The sequence below is a fragment of the Gymnogyps californianus genome, chromosome 13, assembly GCF_018139145.2.
Source record: "Gymnogyps californianus isolate 813 chromosome 13, ASM1813914v2, whole genome shotgun sequence".
Lineage (NCBI taxonomy): Eukaryota > Metazoa > Chordata > Aves > Accipitriformes > Cathartidae > Gymnogyps > Gymnogyps californianus.
In genome coordinates this window covers 20,435,423-20,445,223 of record NC_059483.1, presented here as the reverse complement: position 1 = coordinate 20,445,223, position 9,801 = coordinate 20,435,423, and the positions used below count along the sequence as shown (strand labels likewise).

At 34.0% G+C, this 9,801-nt stretch overlaps 1 protein-coding gene across 1 annotated transcript in view; it reads left to right on the top strand.

The window, feature by feature from the left end:
- The window catches only part of CENPP (centromere protein P), a 150,612-nt gene that overhangs the window by 82,445 nt on the left and 58,366 nt on the right, over window positions 1-9,801 (top strand). The window lies entirely within an intron of this gene.

Below are 9,801 nucleotides of genomic sequence, written 5' to 3'. Positions count from 1 at the left end.
TGATAAGGATTGAAGTTGTGAGCTTAAAACAAAGTCTTTGAGAATTTGCCCTGTTACATAGTTTGTAGACATGCACATCACAATATTTAGAAACTGAATTATTCTTTGTTTACCTTTTGTAGGCTGCCTGTTTATGTATACTTCAGAAATGTATGACTAATTGAGTTTACCTAAAGCAGTTTCATAGTCAATGTAACAGTTTGTGTCTTTAAATTTACAATACATTATATCTATCCAATTGCATGCACATCTGACTTCATCTGTTTCTGTAATTAGCTCCTTTCTATGTTAGGAGTCTGGTCTTGCTGAGGAAAAATAGCCTGGAAATTTTATTTGTTTTTTTTAATATACATGTAATGCGGTGCTGTTTGCAAAATGATGGTTTAAGTTGCATATTAGTTATTTTGTCTGCTGTTACTTTCTTAAGGAAGAGAAAGATACTATGCCAAAAATTAAAACTTTGGTGCCATCATATCAAACAAGATAAGGCTTTTGTTACCTGCTGCATTGGTTTTGCATGTGTTACATTTCCAGTAGCATAGATTAATGATGATAAAGATTCTCCCTATCACTTTTCCCAAGGAATGAAATTACAGTTTCAAAAGCAATCACATTCCCACATAAAAATCTGAAGGATGATCTTAAGCTTTTTTGAAATCTCAAATTGCATACATCTGCATTCTCTTGCTTGCATTTAGAAACCAAAGCTTCCTAAGCAAACACTCCCCTGTGTTTTGAATAGCTTGGTTTGGATGCATTTACTTGAGCAAATTAGTATTAAATTGCTGTTTAAAAAAAACTTCCAACACTTTCTTGGCTCTTTAATAGAAGAGAGCTGGGCCTGAGGGTTGTCATATAAACGTACTGGTTTCTTCTTTTTCACTTTTCTTTTCAATAGTAAAGTGTTGAATCAGCAATTTCAGCTGATTCTAGTTTTGCAGCAATGCTCCCCGTTCCTGATGTTTTAGCAACATCCCATTTTGGATAAATATTTTTTTAAATTATTATTTTCTCTTTTTAGTTGATTCTGGTGGTAGGAACACATTCCTATGTGTATAAAGTTTGTCATAGCCATATTACGTAACAAAGCTGACATGCAGAGTGGTAGTGTGTACTACTAAAATGTAACCATCTTACCGTATAATGGATTTTCTGTATATTTTGTACAACGTATAGTGTCAATATGGTAGAAATAAATATTGCTTACATTGACATGCTGTTCTTGTAATGAAACTGTTTAATATCTCAAGACACAGATTTAGTATTTTGGTTGTGAATATAATTGCATTCTAAAAATACCCAGAAGTTACCTTTTCAGGTCTCTTGACTACCAGATTCTGAACATTAGATGTTAGCTGTTGATAGCAATACTGAAAACTAAAACAGGCCAGTGGTTCTCAATCTAGTTTATGAGCCTGTTCTTTTAAACATTTGCAGCATATTTCCAATTTACTAAAAACTAAATACTATTGCAGAATTTCTCTCCAGAATCACTATTTCCAGTATACTTTAATTTTTGGACCCAAAGTCATTACGTGAGCCAGCACAGTAGGGCAGCTGTGGAGTTCTGAATGAAAGTTGGAGTGTGCAATCAAATGAATTGATGCTAGGTACTTGGGTCAATGTTCCTCTCACTTCTTAGGGTAAGACTACAGTGTACTCATGTCGAATGTGTGGCAGCCATTCAAAGGCTGTAGCTGCAGCCTTCTGAGGTTGGATCAAATGCTGCTTTCTTGGCTATGTTGTAAAGCAATTGGTTTGAGGTGACATAGTTGAAGATGCTATTAAATGAAAAAATGATGATATCTTACTGCATCTGCTATTTCATTAATAGTGAGATTTTGTTTTTAAATAGCCTGATAGAAAAATGTGTCTGTCACAATTGTTTAATCCATGACGTTGGGGTCTTAATGAAGAGAGATACTCTCAAATAGAAAGTAGTCTGAGGGTATTTTCCTTGCAAGCAATGTATGTATATTTTCCTACAAAATATTACATGTTTAAATAACTAAAAGATCATACAAGGTCAAACTGTTTGCTAAGACCTTTTCAGTGATTTCTATTTCCACCACTGAAAGAATTGGTTGAAAATTAGAATTCTATCTTGCCTTAAAATGCATACGTAACTTTTATGAGTAGTGGAGATTAATTTCTGAGGCAAAGCATAGGAATATATCCAGCATGATGTGGTTCAGAATACTGTCTTTCACTATGGTGAAATATGCAAATGAAAAAAAAATTTGGATGGTGTTTTATATTTAACATTATCACATCAGTGATATAAAATGCTATCTTGATTTCTTTACTGAAAATGACTATATTTGTATTACTTTATATGTCTGAGCAAGCAAGCATATGCTGCCATACGTAGCTAATGCTTACATTGCAATCTCTTTTTTAAGCTGATCTTGTATATGTTTGTTTTTGTAAGGCAAACTAAGTACTTTTTCATTTTCTAGCACTGTTTATAAATGTGGTTTACATAAAGTGATGAATCTAACATCAACTGCACAAATCTGTCTTGGAGACTGCCCACCACATTTTAATAACATGACATATTCCTTTCATGCTCACAACCAGTCCATGTGGAGTGTAGTCACATATTTTGGTTTTAGCTAAGTTTTGGCTCTTCTCGAGTTGCACTACACCATTTAAGCTAGCCGAGTATAGAAAAACTATTCTTCAGCTTCTGTAGTTCATCCTGATTCTTCAGTACTTATATGTAAATATATAAAATAATCATTATTATTAATTATCATGCATGACTCAACTTCCACTTGTTAATAGATGCATACTTTTTTTGCATATTTTTGGCAGCTGACTTAGAAACTGCAACAAAATATCCAGTTTTATTTTGCTGTCAAAGTCTTTAGTCCCTGGCATTTGTTAGCAACATATCAATATTGAAGGGCAATTCATAGCTTGCAGTATTAAGAGATCATGTACAAAAAGAGCTTTAAAGTGAAGTGTGCATGTACATGCATCCATGTGATTGTCAGGCTTATCATGTGTTTTATGCATGCAAGAATGTGGTGATCTGGAATGACTGCAAAGGCAAAATAGTAACCTGAAGAGACAGATCGTATTTTTCACCGTTGCAGATAGTTTGTGTTGCCTTAGGAGAGTAAGTTAACTTTGTTCTACCTTAGGCTACAGATTAATACAAATTTCTCTGTGTGAGAGTGCCAATTAGAGAAGTCCCCAGCTAGCCTATTCCCACCTTGATGCTCGTCTCCTTGGTCGTGTAAAAAGGTTTGTGCACTTAACTGGATCAGGAAACTGCTCTGCCTAAAAAAATAACCTGCTTGATGAATGAAGATCTTGAAATAGTTTTGGTTTCTGTACATGTCAATTGTTAGTCTTGCTTTTGATGCTACTTACAAGTTTGGATAATGTTACATGGTGTTTTTATGGAATATGGGTATTTATCTGCCTTACAGACATTGGAAACACCAGACATTCTTTCATGGAAAATCAAACAGTAGTTAAAATGAAAAGCTCTGCAACCAGTGCCAAACTACTGAATCACTCCAACAATAAGTTCTAAGGGAAAAATTTCTGTTTTGGAATACAAGCTGGACTGAACACAACATTTCCTCATAGAGTATCAAGCATTTACTCTGCCAAAGTTTAACAATTAAAAAAACCCAACCACCTGATCACCTGCAAATGCTGATTTTTTTCCATTTTTCCCTTTAACAAACAGTATGAATAATATGGAAGCATAAATGAATAAGTTTTCTTATACACAACCTTTTGGTAGATTCATATTGTTCAGAACATAAAGGCAACTTTTAAAGTGGTAGCTGTCATCAATTTCCATTGAGTTGCTAGTTTTAAGAGAAAAGAAACATGGCCATGCAGTCCTTTGTATTCCAGAAAAAATAAAGTGTTCAAAGTATGTTAGACTGCAAAGATAATTTAATTTAATTTGGTATTATGGTTTTTCCTAACTTTACTTATCAACAGAAATTCAAAGGTCCAAAAGAAGATGACTTTGACTCAGTTTGTGATAGACTGTTAGAAATGGAAGCCGTAAATACCACATTTATAACATAGTAATCGCTTACAGTTTGCACTTCTATGTCTAATGAAGAACATGGGTACATAAATGTTTGCATGTACTTTGAGCATATACTGTTTTGTAGATGGAAAAATTAACAATATTTGCAGGAAGATCTCCAAACTAAATTTGTTTGCAAGTTTTGAAACACAGAATTTGTTACTTCAGAATAGTTGAAATGAAAGCTTTCAGAAACATTACTAATAAAAAGAAGGATATTATCTCCGTAAAGAAGTGATTTCCCTACCATATTAAATAACCTAGCCTGTGTTCTCAGATGTGTGTTCGGTTCCTGGGAATTTTATAGGAGAGTCTCATTTGTGTCTCATTGATGCAAGAGCAGTAACTCTGTCATGCAAGGTTGAGTCTAACACTAAATACATTGGGAGACTTCTGAAAAAGTCTGCTTTAATTGTAGTTAACCACTGCTGTTATGGTTTTAATATTATTTTCTCATAATTATGCTATTATTAAATCATAAGTATTCTGTAATCTATATTTAATTTTTTCCAAGTTGGCACTTAAAAAAAAGACAATTAAATTTGCTTTAATTACTTATATATCATAAAGTGTTTTGCTGATTTTTAAGATTCATTCTTTTCCCATTTCACCTGTAGGGGAAAACCACAAGTAAGCATAAGAAGGAACAAATACAGAAATTAAATGTAAATTAGGGAAAACCTGCAATATTTGATATACCGTCACAGATATAGTAACTATGCTGTTAAGTCTATTTTTTCACCAGAAAAAAATACGTTGAGCTTCTGCAGCTGTTCGTACTAGTTGTGCTTACGTATTAAAAAATAAAACTTGTGTGTATAAAGTAACAAACACATTCTTGGCATTATTCCCTCTGTGGGTATGCGGTATTAAAAAAATTGAATGTGCTACAGCCTTGAACAAACATGGTTACTTTGATTTAGGCAGCAAAGGCCTATGGCTGGTTGAATCTAGGTATGAGCTGAGTCTCACTTGCCATTGCACATGCAGCAATGTGGTGTGGTAGGTGTTATAGCAGAGTTGACAAAAAAATGAAATGGGAAGAGAAAAACTTCTAAACTAAGCTAAAAAACCATGTAGAAACTAGCAGAGAAGTTAGAATTGTCTGACAGATATCCTAATATACTATTTTCAAAGGTATTTGTTTGGAAATACGGGAATGTATTGGTTAAGATGTTTGGTTCCCTGGACGGTTTTGCACTGCTTTTTATCATAGATAGAAATTCACTAGATGATAGAAGTTACTTTTACCACTCAGTGGAAATACTTACATAAATTGAAAGAAAACATATGTCATAATTGCATATTAACTTGCGGTATGGAAAATGAGATCTTTTTTGTAGAACAATTTGTAAAGCAAAGGCTATTATTTTTTTTCTTGAACGCTTATATTCCACAAAGGGTAATTCCATTTGGCTTGCCCGCAGCAGTACGAAGTAGCTTTGACTTTAGAAAGTAAGCTTGCTTACCAATCTATAACTTTTATTTTTTAAACAAGCAAACTACATCTTTGGTAATCAGCATATGATTCATACTGCGACTATACTTTTGTTTCATGGTTGTTATAATTTCTGTATGTTTTACAATTAATGTAAAAGATGCATGTCTCCTCACATAAAACCATGGGCTGTTCTTTGCTCAGAAGATTGGAAAGAAGTTTAATTCAAGTAAAATGGAGAATTAATCAATGTTTCTTTCATTTAAGGTTTTAGCAGAGGCTATCAAAATAGCCTTGAAAATAAATACAGAATATAGGTTATACAGATCTATTTGAAGCCATACGTCATCAAGAGAGAGAGATAATTATTTTGCCTTTTCCAATGCAAAAACTAGGTTAACACAAAAGAAATGAGTGGGTGGCAGGTTCAAACCAGAAGGAAATACTTCATGAAACATTTATAGTTCAGCTGTGGAAATGTGCAAGAAAGTGTAGTAGATTTTAATGTTTTATATAGACCCAAAAAGTAATTGGTCTAATTGAAAGAGGAAAAGTCTTGCTTCCTGAATTCTTTGTTATAAGAGCCAAACTGTGCTGGAAAAAAAATGGAAAAAGAGTTCTCCCTGGAAGACTGGTAGTGAATAAGCTTTACTGAAGAAGTTCAGAACCATCTTGCATTAGAAGAAAGCAAGCCATATATATTTATAAAGAATAGTAATTTAAAAGGGGATATGACCCATGAAATATTCACGAGGGCAGTCGTTCCCTAACTATGAAAGTTTTTAAGGAACAGAATGCATGAGGCCAGAGGGTAAAATGTAATAGCATAGCCAACTTTCAGGATTTTGGAGAAATTGCTGTGAAAAAAATGAGGTCAATTTTAATCCTTTTTCCTAATTTTAATCCTTTAAAAATACCATTACATAATTCTCTTAGAAGATTCTTGTCTTGGTTGATAGTGTTGTTGAATATCTAATATTTCCACAGCTGTGTTCAGTATTACTCCTTTGAGAAAAATATGTCTTGTGGAAAAAATAAGTCAGCTTTTATATATTTTCCCTAGGAATTGCTATCATATGAGAAGTTCCCACAGAGAAACATAGATTTATTTTAGTAATACTGCATGCAAAACCTACAGTTTTCTGTATATATACTCATAATGCTGCACACTTGGAATGAAAGTTCTTTTCTCTGAATTAACAGAACTGCTTCAAAGCACTTTGTAGAAAACAGTACATTATTAGTTGGTCTTAATAACTCAGTTTATCAAAGCTATGTTAATATAAATAACAGCCTAAATTGGAAGCTTAGAATTATGCAAATGTTTGCATTCAGTAACTGTGTGGAGATCTGTATCCTGTACAAAGATTAAACAAAAAAAAAATGGAAATTCTACCAAACTACAGTAATTGTTTACTCAGTGGCTGTAGGAAATTCCTTACATAACAGACTATTAAAGAAAAAATCATAAGGTAAATGTTTTTCAAGATTAACATTTTAAAGAATGCAACTGTTAATGCTTTAATTTAATTCTTAAATCCTTGAAAAAAATCCATTTAATGAATGGAGTCAGGATGGCTCAAGCAGACTGGAAGAATATTGTTTTGGGGAATTCACTCAACTCTTGGGTATTTGTTCACTTGCGGAGGCTACAGAGAATGTTTGTGTCTTTTATGGCTGGCAAACTCATAGGACTGGATTTGAAGCACTAGGCAAGAACATCGCTGGCTTTTATGGGAAAAGTGAATAGCTAAGCCGTTGTAACTCCCAAAGAGCAGGTAGTTTTTTGAGCCCAGCAACAGTTATTGGACCTTATGATAGATATGCAATGTTCAGGCATTTCCCCTAACTGCCTTGCTCCTAATACCCAGCATAGTTGTGCATATTTTTATCCTCCCATAGAAAGGAAATTGATGTTTATAAAGGAAGCTACAATCTGGGGAAGAGAGAAGATCTTTCCTTTTTCTTGAGGTTAATATGGTCTTCCAATTAGTTGTAGTACGCAACATTTCCCCAAGCTGAAAAAATTACAATTTCTGAATATAGAGCTTTGAAGTCAATGCCCCAAGTAAACCTCGTTACCCATAGAACTAGAACTCCCAGATGAAAATGTGAAAATAAGTAAAAATGACTACTTCTAGTCACCAGAACAGGGATTCCCAGGTATAGGCATCAATGAAAGACAGACCTGTATGAAATAGATCGAACTTCTAGTTTTAGTGACTGACTGAAATAGAATGATTCATGTAAGCTGCATGGGCTCATACAATAGTACTCAGCTACTGGGCAATGACAAGATGTAAAGTTGTCATCAGCTTTCTAGCCCACCTCACTGTTCAAATGAGATTCCCCTTCGTTTGTATCTTGTAGTATCCTAGGGAACTTGATTCATTGGTGGGAATTTTTAATAGACATGACTGCAGAGAACAGGCAGTGGTGTATTGCTCCAAGAAACTTCATAGCAATGATGAGATTGTGTATTGGGAAACTTTATTAACTGTGTTCACAGGCTGATAAAGTCAGTAAGTACTTAATGGAAATGTGCAAAATTACGTTCAGCAGCAATTAGGCAGGGCTATGTGTAGAGTACGTGAGAGCATAAGAACAGCTGTGCTGGATCAGATCAGAGCCCATCTAGTCCAGTCCCCTGTCTTTGACAGCGACCAAAAATAGTTCCACAGAGTATTGCTGTTTATGGTGTTCCTTTGCTTTTAGTTTCCTTGAAGCAAAATAAAGCTGTGTTTTTAAGACAGCTGTTTCATTTAGTTTTGAGATTCACCCTGAGGTAGTTTGGGGTTTTTTTATGCTATTCCTTTTAAGACTGATCGAACATTATCCAGTTTAATGAGGACATTTATTGTGTGAAAAAGTTGACACCATAATGCTAGCAAATCTGTTGGTTTAGTTTTGCTTTACTAACTGGAGTATTTCAGTATCATAAAATGGATGATAATTTATCATGAATTATTTTATGGTGTGATCAAAAATGTTTTATGCAGTACTCAACTATGTAAGTTCTTTCAGGGACGCATGATGGTATATGAATGTTTTCCCAAAGGTAATTTAATGACGTAGTAACTGTTGCAACTTGTTCATCTTGCATCATATATAATGGAAGATGTTTATGAAAAGTTCAGTTTGATATTCTCTATTCATTTCTTAAACTGAAAAGGAAAAAGCAGTGCTAAGTCTTTATGGGTCTATCCTGATGGAATTTTAATGTGGAACAGGGTGTCAGCAAGGAACATTACATGTGTAATGAGACTTTGTAACTTGGATATTGGGAACATTAAAGCAATGTATTTCCATTGAATTTATCATAGCAGTTGTAACAAAATTGTTAAAATTATGTTTGCTAGCATTTGAGTATAGCTGGTTGATGCCTGAATCGGTATAAAACTTTTGAGTAATATGTTAATTTATTAGGAAAATAAAAAGCTAAATTCATTTTGATCATATCATCATTTCTTAATGTGGAAAAGGAGATCTGTTTAATACATTTTAGAGCTTTTTAAGTGACGTCTTCACTACTTTTAGATGGAAAAAGCGTTCCAACATTTTTCCACAATATTTTGGGCCTTGCAACTGTACAGAAGTTGTTGACATCATTAAATCAGAGCTCTTATTTCACATGTCCGCTGTTTTTTCCCCATTTAAAATGGTTCTCAGTGTGCCAAGAGAAGTAAAATTAAAGCCTTTCCCGTTGAAATAAAGAGTTTGGGATTTAATGGTAACTAGCTATAATAGAAGGGTAATATTACTAAATAAGCAATAGCAGCAGGGATCTCTCTCTTTTGTTCATTAGAAAAAAGGAATGTATGTCTACTGAATAAGTCAAACATATTATTATGAACTAGTCTTTTTGGATGGATGTTTATACCTTTTTCACTTTTAAAGAAGACAGTAAGACTGTTATGCAGGGTTTCCTCCAAATGAGTGTAGGTTACATGGTTGACTGCTGTTTCTGGTCCACTAAATCTTTAAATGGTTCCTGCATGCAAAACCAGCTTTAAAAGTAAGTCTCTCTAAAAACATGCACTCTTTCCAAAGTAGGCTTCACCTCTGTGGTTGGGACGTTCTACAAGATGGTCTTAGTATGATTCTGACCCCCTCTAAGCAGTGATTCGACCTGAATTTTGGTCTTCCAAAACTTGATAGATAACTTTAGCAAGGAGTGGTTGTATAAAAGTTGTAACATATGTTGATACTGCATGTTCCTTGTTGCTTTCTCCATTTAAACAGGAGGAGTGACCCTTTGTTGGTTGTTTCAGGCTGTAAATCTAAAGAAGATGTAGGCAGG